Below are 15,528 nucleotides of genomic sequence, written 5' to 3' on the forward strand. Positions count from 1 at the left end.
GAATAAAAATTTTTAAAAAATTTAAAAAGCAATCACCATATGATTCAGCAATTCCACTTCTGGTTACATACACAAAAGAACTAACAGCAGAATCTTGAAGGGATGTGTGTACACCCATATTCATAGCAGCATTATTCATGAGAGCCAAGAGGTACAAGCAACCCAAGTGTCTATCAATAAATGAATAGATAAGAAAAATGTAATATATACATAAAATAAAACATCATTCAGCTCTAAAAAGGAAAGAAGTTCTTTTTTTCTAAGATTTATTTATTTATTTATTCATGAGAGACACAGAAAGAGAGACAGAGACAGAGACACAGGCAGAGGGAGAAGCAGACTCCGTGCCAGGAGCCTGATGTGGGACTTGATCCCAGGACTCCAGGACCACGACCTGAGCTAAAGGCAGACGCTTAACTCCTGAGCCACCCAGGTGTCCCAGGAAAGAAGTTCTGACACATGTTATAACATGGATGAATCTTGAGGGCATTGTGCTGAGTGAAATAAACCAGTTATAAGAGGATAAATACTGTATGATTCCACTTATATGAGGTACCTAGAATCGTCAAATTCAGAGTCAGAAAGTAGAACAGTGGTTACCAGAGGCTGAGCAGAAGGGAAAATGGGGAGTTCCTGTTTAATGGACACAGAGTTTCAGTTTTTGCAGGATGAAAAGAATCATGGGGATGGATGGTAGTAATGATTCAGTGCTACTGAACTGTACACCTAAAAATAATTAAGCCACCTGGGTGGCTCAGTGGGTTAAGCATCCAAATCTTGATTTCAGCTCAAGTCATGAGATCAAGCCCCACATTGGGCTCTGAGCTCAGTGAGGAATCTGTTGAGATTCTCTCTCTCTCTCCCTCTGCCCCTACCCTCACTTTCTCTTTCTCTAGAATAAATAAAGTTTTAAAAAAACTGAGAGAAGGGATGCCCGGGTGGCTCAGCGGTTAAGCGTCTGCCTTCGGCTCAGGGCGTGATCCTGGAGACCTGGGTTTGAGTCCCACATCAGGCTCCCTGCATGGAGCCTGCTTCTCCCCCTGCCTGTGTCTCTGCCTCTCTGTGTGTGTCTCTCATGAATAAATAAATAAAATCTTAAAAAAAAAACTGAGAGAAAAAAATGAAGGGGCAGATCCCCAATATCCTCATGGCTTGCTCTATCACCTCCATGAGTCTCTGCTTAATGTCACCTCCTTAGTGAGTCCTTCCTAACCACCCTTGCTTCCCCATATCCCTCTGCCCTGCTTGTCCCCATCCAACATGTTCCCTACAGGATGATTCAGAAAGAGCTGATCGCTTCCAAACTTTTTTTTCCCAAACTTTTATTTTTTTATTTATTTTTTATTTTTTTAAAAAGATTTAATTTATTTACTCATGAGAAACAGAGAGACAGAGAGGTAGAGACATAGGCAGAGGGAGAAGCAGGCTCCATGCAGGGAGCCCGACATGGGACTCAATCCCGGGTCTCCAGGATCATGCCCTGGGCCGAAGGCAGGTGCCAAGCTGCTGAGCCACCCAGGCTGCCCCTTTCCAAACTTTTATTACAACATACTGTGTCTGGTGGGCATAGATCAAGACCTTGGTGTGGGTGCCACCCCTTCTTTGCAGCCTCAGAGAAATAAAGCCTCATGTCATGGCTGCCCATTAAGCTGTGATGAAGGAACTGGAGGAAGTGGACTCTGGGATGGCTGGGTGCCATGTATCCTGTGTATGTTACATGAGGCTGCATATATGTTGTAGTCAACTGTATTGGTTCCTTTACAAATTGTCTTTGACTACATGATATGTATAACTCAGTCACTAATATTTTTTTCAAATGTCTAATTGTTTAATTCTTTTGAATGATCCAGGATTTTTTTTAAAGATTTTATTTATTTATTCATGAGAGACACACACAGAGAGAGAGAGAGAGAGAGAGAGAGAGGCAGAAGGAGAAGCAGACTCCATGCAGGGAGCCCGATGCGGGACTCAATCCTGGGACCCCGGGATCACAACCTGGGCTGAAGGCAGCGCTAAACCGCTCAGCTACCCAGGCTGCCCCGAATCACCCAGGATTTTAAAGATTTGTTTTGTTTATTGTCTGTATAACCATACAATATAAATTCTATATAATAGCAGAGACCTTTTTTTTCCCCTTCCTGTTTTGTCTACTGCTCTATCCCCAGCACCTGGAACAGAGCCCAGCACATGGTAGATGCTCAAGAAGTATTTGTTGGTTAATGAATGAATCTGTGTTTCATAATCCCCTTTCCAAAGTATCTAGCTTAGTAAACACTACAAGGACAAGTAAATGGAACTGTTCCCAAGCAAGCAAGCAAATGCACACACAAACAAAGGGAAGGCATATGCTTACATGTAATATATAAAATGGACAAAGAGAAAAGTCTACTAGAATATAACCCTAAAATGCTAATAGTGATTTTTTTCTTTTCTTTTCGTTTCTTTTTTTTTTTTTTTTTTAGTTTATTTTTAGTAATCTCTACACCCAATATGGGGCTCCAACTCACAACCCTGAGATCAAGAGTCACATGCTTTTCTGACTGAGCCAGCCAGGTGCCCCTATGTAGTAATTATTTCTAAGCGGGAGGAATGCTAGCAATTGATGGGTTGATTGATCTCTGCATGTTTTGTTTCTCTTTTTCTAAAATAGAAATGCAGGTGCTTATTTTCCTTTTTTGATTATTTATGTTTTCTAAAATAATAACATGGGGTGTTCATACTCACTGTGTGCTTCCTGAGGCAAGGACTTTCCCAAGTGTTTCCCTAGCAGGGATTCAGTCCTCACAGCAACCCTGTGAAGCAGGTGCTACTGCGGTCTCCATTTTATAGATGGAGAAACTAAGGCACAAAGATGTTGAACAGCAAAGAAGTAGCAGAGCCAGGCAGCTTGATTCCAGAGTCCTTCCTCTTCCCCACCTCATTATGCTGCAATGCACAGATGTTATTTATGGAGTTCAAGTGCTTGGGAGAAATCTGTTGGTGTTTGGTTTCATATGAAATCCATCAGGATCTAACCTCTGATTAAATTGCTGAGGGCAAGAAGCACATGTCCCTCTATGCCCTACTGCCAGCCTGGTTTAAAGGGCAGTGGTCCCACCTCCCTAATTGTCCCGCCTTCTCTCTGTGAGTGTCAGTCCAGCCCTGTTGACGCATGGTATTCGCCCTTAGGATCTAAATTTAGTATCTGAGTAGCTAAAGTGTCCTGCCAATTTCCAGATTCAACTCTCATTAGTCCAGGACATGGAAAATTTTCAAGGTAAAGAGCTATGGAAACTAGATGTTAAGAAGGGCAGGCTGATTTCTTTTGAAATGATTTAAAAACTGTCCCCTTATCAAAATAATACATTCTCATGATAAAAATACAGAAAAGCATCAAGAGTTCAGAAAAAGTTACCCACCAACACTGTCACTTATAAATACTTTAGTGTAGAGAAAAACTTTTCTTTTTAAAGGATTTTATTTATTTGACAGAACACAAGCAGTAGAGCAGCAAGCCGAGGGAGAGGGAGAAGCAGGCTCCTCAGGGACCTCGATGCGAGGCTGGATCCCCAGATGCTGGGATCATGACCTGAGCCTAAAAAGACATATAACTGACTGAGTCACCCAGATGCCCCTAGAAAAACTTTTAAAAAGCACCTTATTTTGTCCCATCCAGGCAGGAGGGAGGTAGCAGAAACAGAGTCTTGTGTAATAGCCTCTCGTTGACATGTGCATTGGAGTTGCCCTCATTTGCTTTTCATGGCATCTAGAGACTCACCTCCTAAGAGGTTTCAAAGTGACGTTTGAAGCTGTCCAGAGAGAGCAGCTAATGGTGGCAGAAAAAGTTCAGGGCTTGGAGCCCCAAGACCTACCTTCAAACCCTGCTTGGAAGCTTCCTAGCTGTGTGTCTTTGAGCAAGGTGCTTAACCTTTCTGATCTTCCATCTTTTAATGGTGAAATGAAATTAACACCCCGCCAGAAGTCCAACTGAGAGGTTGTTTGAGTTAAAAGACTTGAGCTAATGCTTACCTGCAGATTCTCACTGGCTCTGTGACCTTGAGCAAGTTACTAAACCTCTTTATGCTTTAGTTTCTTCATCTGTACAATGGAAATAAAAAAAAGTACTCCCCTCACTGAATCCCAGAGAGACCCATATGAGACAGTGTTTGTAATAACAGGCTTAGTCTAATGCCTCATACACATTAGGTGGTCAGTAAGGATCAGTGACTACTGTGAACCATACAACTTTATGTAAGAGCCATTTTGCCCACTGTGGATGGTGAAATCAAATTAGGGGGTTGCTACAGCATTTAAAAAAATAAAAGAGTAGGGATGCCTCAGTGGCTCAGTCAACTGAGCATCCAATTCTTGATTTCAGCTCAGGTCGTGATCTCATTGTCCTGAGATGTAGCCCCGAGTCGGGCTCCATGCTCAGTGTGGAGTCTGTTTGGGATTCTCTCCTTCTCCCTCTACCCCTCATGCTCTCTCTCTAGCTCTCTCTAAATAACTAAATAAATAAAAACTTAAAAAATTGATGAAATAGACCTAGAAAATATTAGTATGTATTGCTAGTAGTAAGGTAAATGCTCACCCACGAAAGTTTTATTTCAGGTGTTATGTTTGTGTATATAAAAGCAATGTAAATTGTATTTCTGGACAGCCCAGGTAGCTCAGCGGTTTAGCGCTGCCTTCAGCCAAGGGCATGATCCTGGAGACCTGGGATCGAGTCCCACATCAGGCTCCCTGTGTGGAGACTGCTTCTCCCTCTGCCTGTATCTCTGCCTCTCTCTCTCTCTGTGTGTCTCTCATGAATAAATAAATAATCTTTTAAAAATTGTATTTCTTATTTAGTGGCAGTTTGCAAATATGAATACCACTGGATAAGTCCTCTGACTTAACCTGAATTTGCCAAGGTGGTGTATATCTTTGGCTTATGAAACCAGGGTAGCTCTAAGAATAGCCATATTAAATGTACTTCAGCATCTTCTGTAAAAATGTTTGGGCCAAACTCCATAGAATTCTTTTACAAAAATAAATCCTCATATGAGAAATGTTATTCAGGAGATGATAACAGGAAAAATGTTGATCTCCTTGAGGAAATAGTTTGCTTCTTCCCTAACTTTCCCTGTTTACCTTGTCTGCCAGGAACCTCCAAGTTCAATTCAAAGCTCTTGTATAATGGCTTATTGGCTCTTCAGGCTGGCATATCTGAATTCATTTCTCTTTGGAGTTGGTTTTCTTTTTTTTTTTTCTTCCTATTTTTATTACTATAATTTGTCATGAATTATTTCAAATCCTTTTAGGGAGAAAGCAAGATATAAATACATTCAGAAAGAAAACTGGCAGCTGCCTTGTTTACAACACAGAGGTTGTGAATCTCACATGAAATCGTATATATGAAAGAACGTGAAACTCTGAGAAGCTTGCTCCAGGGGGAGTTGTCATTGGGGTGTATCCAGCTCTTGCAGAGGTATGAGTTTTATCAGCCTTGTAGGAAAGGAGGATACTGCTGGCCTTTGTTTTCATGGAATTTTTGAAAGTAACTTTCTTCTTAATTGATTATAAAAGTAGCAATAATTTCCCTTTATGGAAAACTGAACAAAAAAGTTGGTCATTGTATGTCTCACCACCCAGAGATGACCACTATTGAAAGGTTGTCTTTCTGCCTTAAAAACAGCTTTATTGACATATAATTCATATGTCATACAATTCAAAACATACAAGACAGTGGCTTTTAGTATTTTCACAGAATTTGCAGCCATGACTGCAATCAATTTTAGAATCTTTTCATCATGTCACAAAGAAACTCTACTCCCTGTAGCCATAACTCTCCAAGACCCTCATTTCTCTCAGCCCCAGACAATCACTAATCTACTTTTCTTCTCTGTAGAGTTGCCTTCGTGCCTGGTTTATTTCACTCAGCACAATGTCTTCAAGGCCCATCCATGTCACAGCATTTATCTATACTTCATATCTTTTTATGGCTTGTATTAGTCAGTGTAGGCGCCGTAACAACATACCACAGGCTAGCTGGCCTGTAACAGATATTTTCCCACAGTGCTGGAGGCCTAGAGTCAGAGATTGGGGTGCCAACACGGTCAGATTCTGATGAGAGCCCATCTACAGATTTGCGGAAGCTGCCTTCCAGCTAGATCCTCATACAATGGAGAGAGAACTCTGGTATCTCTTCCTCTTCCTAGGATGGTACCAGTTCTACGGGATCAGGGCTCTATCCTTATGACCTCATTAACGTTGAGCACTTCCTTAAAGGACCTATTTCCAATACAGTCATGTGAGGGATCTGGGGCTTTAACATATGAGTTTGAGGGGGGACACAATTCACCTTATAGGATGGATGAAGAATATCCATGGTGCGGATGTATCATATCTCAATCACCTCTTCATCTGCTGATGGACGTTTGAGTTATTTCCATTTTGGGACTATTTTGAATAATGCTTCTATGAACATTCATGTATTGGTTTTATGTGAACATGTATTTTCATTTCTCTTGGGTATATACATAGGAGTGAAATTGCTGGGTCATATGGTAACTCTAGGTTCAATTCTTTAAGGAACTGCCAGATTGTTTTCAGAGTGGCTAAACCATTTTACATTCCCACCAGCATTGGATGCAATTTTTGCACATCCTTGCCAACACTCATTATTATCTGTCTGTTGGATTATAGCCATCCTAGTGGGTGTGAAGTGGTATCCCATTGTGGTTTGATTTATGTTTCCCTGATGCCTAATGATGTTGATTATCTTTTCATGTGCTTATTGGCTATTTGCATATCTTTTTTGGAAAAAATGTCTGTTCAGATCCTTTGCCTTTTTAAGTTGGAATATCATTTTATTGTTGAGTTGTAAGAGTTCCATATACATTCTAGATACAGGTTTCTTATTAGATATATAATTTGCAGTTTTGTAGGCTGTCTTTTCACTTTCTTGGTGTCCTGAAGCACAAGAATTTTCTTTTTTTTAAATTTATTTTATTTTATTTTAGCACAAGAGTTTTCTTTTTCTTTTTTCTTTTTCAGAGATTTTATTAATTTATTCATGAGAGACACAGAGAGAGAGAGAGAGAAAGAGAGAGGCAGAGACACAGGCCAAGGGAGAAGCAGGCTCCACGCAGGGAGCTTGATGTGGGACTTGATCCCGGGACTCCAGGATCATGCCCCGGGCCAAAGGCAGGTGCTAAACCACTGAGCCACCCAGGGATCCCCAGCACAAGAGTTTTCAATTGTGATGGCATCTAATTTATTTTTCATCTATTGTTTATATTCTTGGTATCATATCTAAGAAATCATTGCCTGATCTGAGGTCATGAAGATTTATTTTTTTCTAAGAGTTGTAAGATTCAAATCCCTTAATTTAAGTCTTTAACCCATTTTGAGTTATTTTTTGTATATGGCATAGGGAAGGGTCCAATTCCATCCTTTTACATGTGGCTATGCAGGCATCCAGCAACATTTGTTGAAGAGACTCTTCTTTCCCCATTGAAATGACTTTGGCACCTTTGTTGAAAATTAGTTGAACATGAATGTCAGAGTTTATTTCTGAACTTTCAATTCTATTCTATTGATCTATATGTCTATTCTTATGCTAGTACCATATAGTCTCTCACTCTAGCTTTATAAGTTTTTAATTCAGGAAATTCAAGTCCTCCAACTTTCTTTTTTTCAAGATTATTTTTGGCAATTCTGGGACCTTTGAATCTCCAGTTGTCATCTTTATTGTCAATGTTTTTGAAAATGCAATTTTTAAAAAAGATCAATGTATTTATTTGAGACAGAGAAGAGAGAGCACACTCAAGGAGGAGGGTCAGAGGAAGAGAGAGAAGCGGACTCCCTGCTGAGCAAGGAGTCCAATGTGGGGCTTGATCCCAGGATCCTGAAGGCAGGAGCTTAACTGACTGAGCCACCCAGGTGCCCTGAAAATGCAACTTTATCTTTAATTTTACATCACTGAAATCATACTCCATAGCAATTATTTTCATGTGTCCTAACTGTACACTGTAAACATCCTTCTATATTAGAAACTTATTTTACATATACTTAAATACATAATTTAGTTGTCTTCCTATCGGACACTTCTTTCTAAACTTCACTATTATAAATATTGACACCATGGTGCTTTCATTCCTAAGAGAGGTTAATTTTATTTGTGAAGCTACTGAAGATATTTTTACATATTGAAAACATTAATCTTTTAATTCAAACTTTGAGGTGATTTCCCAAAAAGCAGAAGAGGCTCAAATACGAGTCAAATCCCACATTTGCACCTTAGAAAAGTCACAAACCTCTCTGATCCTCAATGTTTTCATCTGAAAAATTCAGATAATAATAATAGAGTTGTTCTGAAGATTAAAGGCATGTAGGAATATTGGCCTAGCACACATATGACTCAATAAATAGTACTTATAGTTATTTTTTATGTTTTTATTGTTTAAGTAGACTCCATTGTTAAGTAGACTCCCAATGTGAGGCTTGAACTCACCACTCTATGAGATCAAGACCTGAACGGAGATCAAGAGTTGAACGCTTAACCAACTGAGCCACCCAGATGCCCCATAATAATAATTATTATTATTTTCATCATCATTATTATTTTCATGATTATTGTTGTTACTGTTGCTAGCTATATTAAAAGTTGCAATAGGTAGCCGAAATAGAGAGAGTGGACTGACATTCAGGTCTTTCCTATCAGCCTGGGAATTGCAATCATAATGAGGAGATATTAAGGGTGACTGGCTGGCTCAGTTGGTAGAGCATGTGACTCTTGATCTTGGGGTTTTGAGTTTGAGTCCCTCACTGGATATTGAGTTACTCAAAAAATAAAAAGAAATTTTTTTTACAGAGTATAATTAAAAAAAATAAAGAGTAGACATTAAATGTTTCTCACATTAGCCAAAGAACAGTGTTCTAAATATCATGCACCAAATAGATATCTTCATTCCTAAAGCTTTGTGTGTAATTCAGATTAGTTTCTTAAAATCATTTCTCAGCAATGGCCATGAGATTGTTTAATTCTATTTGTGTAGCTATGGAAGATATTGTTTACATATCGAAAACACTTATCTTTTAATTAAAACGTGGATTAGCTCCAAGAAAGCAAGGCTCTGTCTGGCATGTTCATCATTTTAGGTCTAGCATTAATAAGCACACAGTAGATACTGACAAAGGAATGCAAAAAGGAAGACAGCAGGCCCCCATATATTTTGTTGTTTTGGATTACTTTTTAGAGGCAGCAGTGGCTGAAGGGACTTAGCCTACAAAAGCAGGCACATAGCAGTTTGAACCACGATAAGAACTACTATTTATTATGCACCTGTTGCACCTGTTGTGTGTTGGTCATTCTTTAGGTAGATTTCTGTATGTGACCTCAGTTAATGTATTTAAATATCAAGATTGCCCGTGTGATAAGAACACTGGAACCCAGTGTTATAGGCAAGGAAGCAGAAGCTTCAAGAGAGTCAATGCCTGGGCCTATGGTGTGCTGGTAGTAAGTGCTGAGCCCAAATGCAAACACTTACCTCTCTGATATGAAAATTGGGATATTCTTTTTTTTTTTTTTTTTAATTTTTATTTATTTATGATAGTCACAGAGAGAGAGAGAGAGAGAAAGAGAGAGAGAGGCAGAGACACAGGCAGAGGGAGAAGCAGGCTCCATGCACCGGGAGCCTGACGTGGGATTCGATCCCGGGTCTCCAGGATCGCGCCCTGGGCCAAAGGCAGGCGCCAAACCGCTGCGCCACCCGGGGATCCCCGAAAATTGGGATATTCTTTAACCAGGAAAGATGTGGGTCCGTTTGTGTCCTAGAAGCTGAGAGAGAGGGTGGTTGGGGCTTACAAAAGGAAGCTAGAGTAGAATTTATTAATTGTGTCAACAAGGATTGAGCACCTGCTCTGGTGGCATTGGACAGATGGGGTGCTGGGGAGACAATGGAGACCATAAGCTAATACCTTGCTCTACTGGAAACCCAAAGTCCAGTGGGGAAGCAGACACTATTCCAGTAGTCATACAAGTACTTGATTACAAACTGTGATGAGTGCTTCAAAGAAGTTCAGGGTGCCACCAGAGACTAGCAGGGGTATTTGAATAGGTTCCCCTACGCTGAGATCAGAATTGAGCTAGGAATTAACTGATGTGAGTGGCAGGGAGGGCTTTCCAGGATGAGAAAAGGACCTAAGTCAAGACCCTGATTCTGGAAGGGAGATTGAAAGAAGACCCAAGTGGCAAAAGCAGAATGCCGGGTGACAGAGCAGCCAGGGAAGAGCAATGGCCTCATGGACCCTGTTAAAGCCTGTGGTTTTGATCCTGAGGGCAGCAGGGAGCCTTTAGAGGGTTTGAGCTAAGCAGTGACACCATCAGATGGGCTATCCAGAGAGGTGAATGTGGTTGTAGGCTGGGGCAGATTAGGTGACCTGTTGGCAGTGGGAATGGACCGAAGTGGATACATTTAGGAGACATTTATGGGTTAAGAATGACATAGCTGATTTGAATGATCCTTTCTTTTTTTATTTTTTTTTTAAGATTTTATTTGTTTGAGAGGGAGCATACACACAGATGGGTGAGAGGTGGAGAGAGAAAGCAGACTCCTCCCTGAGCTGGAAGCCCAATATGGGGCTGGATCCCAGGGCCCTGAGATCATGACCTGAGCTGAAGGCAGATGCTTAGCCAACTGAGCCACCAGGTTCCCCTGAGTGATCCTTTCTGGTGTTTTGGAGCACCCTGGCCCTCTGCCACAGCCCCCTGCTTGTGCTTTCTCTCTCATGAATAAATCTAAAAAATAAAATATAAATAAAATATAATTTTGTTTGGAGGTAAATATATTTCTCACCAATATCCATGGTTACAAACATTCACATTTTCTTTTCAGTATTAAATCATTAATTAATTAGTTAATTCCCACCCCTTTCTTAATGTCGGTTAAGTTTGGTTTCTTCGTCCTTGGAGTTTCTTGACTTGAGCCCTGTCTGCCCTGGGTTCTGGACCAAGCACTAAGATAATGAGTGAACACTGACTGCCCTAGTTCCTCAGTACAGACTGAAATGATTTCTCGATTAGTTATTAAATTGTTACACTTGTAAAGGAACTGCTTAAGAATAAACTGGAGGATTTGTTTCCTGTTTGCTTAAAGGCAACATTTAATATACCAAGCTTCTGCCAGTCTGAACTGGATGAGACTGTTTATACTCAGGCTAATTCAAAATGCTTGGGATATTTCTAAAGGTTCCATCTTGGCAGCGGCAGCTGGGAATGCAGCGATAAATAAAAAAGTCACAAGACGCGGCTGACAGGGTTCGTCTGTTCATTCACACCCATGACTCACAAGGCTTTTGAAGACACTGAATTTTGAAGGGCAACCTAGTGGATGGTGGCAATGTAAACCGCTGTGCTGAAGTTCCAACCTTGATGCAATTCAGCTGAGAAATGAACTTACCCTCGGAAATTGAGATGTGGAGAGAAAATGCTTATAGAGATATAGACAGTGAATAGCACATAAAGCTTACCCACATGACGAAAAGAAAATTCATTTAAATATCTCTTTAGAAATAGCATATTTTCCAGTTTTTCTACAGACGTTGTGTTACTTATATGATTAAGAAATAATTTCATTGAGGGGTGCCTGGGTGGCTCAGTCAGCTAAGCATCTGCCTTCAGCTCAGGTCATGATCCTGGGGTCCTGGGATGGAGCCCTGTGTCAGGCTTCCTGCTCAGCCGGGAGGCTGTTTCTTCCTCTCCCTCTGCCCTGTCCATCCCACCCCCACAACCTGCTTGTGTGTGTGTGTGTGTGTGTGTGTGTGTGTGCCTGTTCTCTCTCTCTCTCTCAAATAAATAAAATACTGAAAAAGAAAGAAAGAATTTCATTGAGGGGTGCCTGGCTGGCTCAGTCTGTGAAGCATGTGTCTCTTGAACTCAAGGTTGTAACTTGGGTGTAGAGATTTCTTAAAAATAAAATCTTAAAATCTTAAAAAAAAGAATTTTATTGCACACCTATTGTGTGCTGGACAATGGGTCATCTCATGTCATCCTTCATGTCACTGAGATGAAGGTCTTAGAATCCATGAGGGAGCTGAGGCTTCCAAGGGCTTCAGAGACTTGCTCAGGTTACCCAGTTGGTAAATGATGGTAGGATTCTGGTTCCAGAAGCAGAGTCTGAGCAACCACGGTCTGCTCCAATGGCCCTGTCACTGGTTTTGCCTTGGTGGCTCTCTTCCTGCATCGGGGTCTCACTTATAAAAAACAATCTTTTATTAAATATCTTCCTCTCTAGGAATCCAGATCCTTTCCAGGGTCAAAATTTGAGAATCCTCGTGTTTTTATCTCAATATAACCAACGTTGTTACTTCAGCACTAAATGTCCCCATTTAAAATACTGCCTTCCAGGAGACTTCACTGAGTTTACTTTAGTAACACTGTTTAGAAGTCAGCAATAAGTCTTAATTATTGCACATTCAAGACTGTCAAATTCTCCCCAGTGCCTTGTGGCTTCCAAGGCTCAATGTTCCTTAAAATAATGCAGCCCAACATCTGACACTGTCAAGAAAGGAAGGTAAACTTTTCAGACATTACTCTTCCAATGTCAACATAGATTTCTTTTCTTTTTCTTTTTTTTTTAAGATTTTATTTATTTGACACAGAGAGAGAGCATGAGTAGGGGAAGAGGCAGAGGCAGAGGGATAGAGGCAGAGGCAGAGGGATAGGGAGAAGCAGGCTCCCCGCTGAGCCGGGAGCCCAATGTATGGCTCGATTCCAGAACCTGTAGATCATGACCTGAGCTGAAGGCAGATGCTTAACCCTCTGAGCCACCCAGGCACCCTTATATTTCTTTTTAGAAAAAAAAAGTCTTCCATCACTTTTTCCTCCACTGGGGGGATGTGGAATTATTTTTGTTGACTTTTTTATACTTTTTCTGTGTTCTTCCAATTTTCCAAAATGGCTGTTTTGTTTTTATAATGGAAAAATAACCTGATTTTTAAAACTGAGTCCAATAGGGGCACCTGAGTGGCTCAGTGGTTGAGCATCTACCTTTGGCTCAGGTTGTGATCTCAGGATCTGGGATTGAGTCCCGCATCAGGCTCCCCACAGGGAGCCTGCTTCTCCCTCTGCCTGTGTTTCTGCCTCTCTCTCTCTCATGAATAAATAAAATAAAATCTTTAAAAAATAATAAAATAAATAAAATTCAGTCAAATACAACAGAAAAGAACTAAAATCTTGGTAATATATATTGTATATCTCCTGCCTTCCTGATTGGAAAGTATAGAACATAACTGTAAGCTCCATTGGATGATTCTGGGTCACGATCAGACACCCCAATTTTTACTTTGTGGTGCTATGACTTGATGGTTTAGACCGTGGATTTTGAATTCAGATAGACCAGGCTTAGAATCTTGGCATGGCCTTTTTTTTTTTAATTCCAAGTTTATTTTTTTTTAATTTTTTTTAAAATTTATTTATGATAGTCACACACAGAGAGAGAGAGGCAGAGACATAGGCAGAGGGAGAAGCAGACTCCATGCACCAGGAGCCCGGCGTGGGATTCGATCCCGGGTCTCCAGGATCGCGCCCTGGGCCAAAGGCAGGCGCTAAACCACTGTGCCACCCAGGGATCTCCGCTGTGCCACCCAGGGATCCCTTGGCATGGCCATTTACTTAGCTCTGGGACCTTGGGCAAGTTGCTTAGCGTCTCTGAGTCTTAGTTTTCTCATCAGTAAAATGGAAATAATAACAGCATCTACCTCCCAGAGTGTCTGGGGGGATTGAATGAGATGATAAATTAACATAATGTCCAGTAGTCAGTTAATGCAAGTTTCTTGATTAATTTTGTGATATTGGTAATATTCTGTTGCAGATGTGTGGTGCCCGTAGGAACTGCTGAACCACCTAAGACTTTGACCCTAGATCTGAATTAAAAGGTCCTCAGATTTTTTAAAAGGTTTTATTTATTTATTTTAGAGAGAGAGAGAGAGAGAGCTCATGTACAAGCAGTGGAAAGGGAGAAACAGGCTGCCCATCAAGCAGGGAGCCTGATGTGTGGCTTGATCCCAGGACCTGGGATCATGACCTGAGGTGAAGGCAGCCACTTAACCAACTGAGCCATCCAGGTGCCCCAAAGGTCCTCAGATCTTTGTATCTGTTCTTTTCCTCCCCATTTCCCAATTTATTTTATTGTATTTTACTTTTACTTTATTTTATTTTACTTTGTTGTTGAAATAAAACTTACAGGCAGTAAGATATACTAGTCCTACGTGAACCTCTGTGTATGTATACCCCAGCATAACCACCACCTGGATCAAGATAAACCATGTCCAGCACCTCTGCTGGTTCTCTCATGCCCCCACCCAGTCAGTAGCCCCCAACCCCAAGGCAAACTCTACATGGATTCCTAAAACCATAGTGTAGTTCTGGTTATTCTCAAATAAGTAGAAAACACAGGATGAACTTCCTTGTGCCTGGCTTCTTTTGCTGACTATAATGTCTGGAAGATTCAGCCAGATTGTTGAGGATAACAGCAGTTTGCTCTGGTTCACTGATGTGTAGTAGTCTTTCATGTGAATATTATTACATTTTGTATGTCCATTTACTTTACTGATGAACACTTGAGCTGTACCCAGTTTTTGGCTATTATGAAATACACTGCTATTATGAATGTCCTTGTATATCCTTGTATGTTTTCTGTCCTGAAATACTTCAGTCACAGACTCCCAGGAGTGGAATTGATGGGTCTGGGAGTATACACAGTATTTAATTTTAGATGATTACTGCCAAGTCATTTTCTAAAGTGGTTGCGCCATTTCCTGTTCGCACTAGCAGTGCCTGAGCTTTCCAGGTGCTCTGCATCCTTGCTAACACTTGGTTTGGTGAGTCTCTTCCATTGTAACTATCCTGATGGGTGGGTGGGTGTGTACTAGCTGTCTCATCAGGCCCTTAATTTCCATGACGACTAACGATGTTGCACACGGTCTTATGTGATCATCAGCCATTGGGACACCCCGTTGCATTCCTAAACACAGTTATACTCTTGGGATGTCTGATAGCTCAGTTTGTCAGTAGGAGGTTTAAAGAATGAGCACGCATGTTCTGAGAGAGGCTGCAGAGGCTCTCCTACGACCAATATAGCAGAGTTTGGGGCACACAGAGCATCTAGGCTGGTTTCTGCTTACTTTCAAGTTCTTAACTGTGTTTGATGGCAAGCTTGCAAGAGAAATAACTTGCAGATGAGTGACATACTATGAATTTTTAAAAATGCTAAGTGAACTCTCTAACGGTGTTTCAACTTATATTTCTACAGTCCATGTGGGAGAAAAGAAGTCACATCAGTTGAGTATCCATTATGTGTCAGTCCTGCACCAGGCATTTTAAATACATTGTCCCCTGGGCGCCTGGTTGGCTCAGTCGGTTAAGCGGCTGCCTTCAGAAGCTCAGGTTATGATCTCAGGGTCCTGGGATCAGTCCAACATTGGGCTCCTTGCTCAATAGGGAGTCTTCTTTTCTCTCTCCTCTTTCTGCACCTAACCCCACTCTTACCATCTCTCTCTCTCTCT

At 41.0% G+C, this 15,528-nt stretch overlaps 1 protein-coding gene and 1 long non-coding RNA gene across 6 annotated transcripts in view; one reads left to right on the forward strand and one right to left on the reverse strand.

The window, feature by feature from the left end:
• The window catches only part of LOC144319079 (uncharacterized), a 60,632-nt gene extending 57,566 nt beyond the window's left edge, over positions 1-3,066 (reverse strand). The window contains exon 1 of the long non-coding RNA XR_013384994.1: positions 2,725-3,066. This is a non-coding gene — a long non-coding RNA (uncharacterized LOC144319079). The remainder of the gene's footprint in view (positions 1-2,724) is intronic.
• IQCK (IQ motif containing K) overlaps positions 1-15,528 on the forward strand; it is a 135,953-nt gene that overhangs the window by 105,788 nt on the left and 14,637 nt on the right. For 3 of the 5 annotated variants that reach the window (XR_013384992.1, XR_013384990.1, XR_013384989.1), the window contains one exon: positions 5,283-5,449. The exons of the other annotated variants lie outside the window; for them this stretch is intronic. The gene's annotated coding sequence lies outside the window, so the exon portion shown is untranslated. The remainder of the gene's footprint in view (positions 1-5,282; positions 5,450-15,528) is intronic. 5 annotated transcript variants of the gene reach the window in all.

This window comes from Canis aureus, chromosome 8, assembly GCF_053574225.1.
Source record: "Canis aureus isolate CA01 chromosome 8, VMU_Caureus_v.1.0, whole genome shotgun sequence".
NCBI lineage: Eukaryota > Metazoa > Chordata > Mammalia > Carnivora > Canidae > Canis > Canis aureus.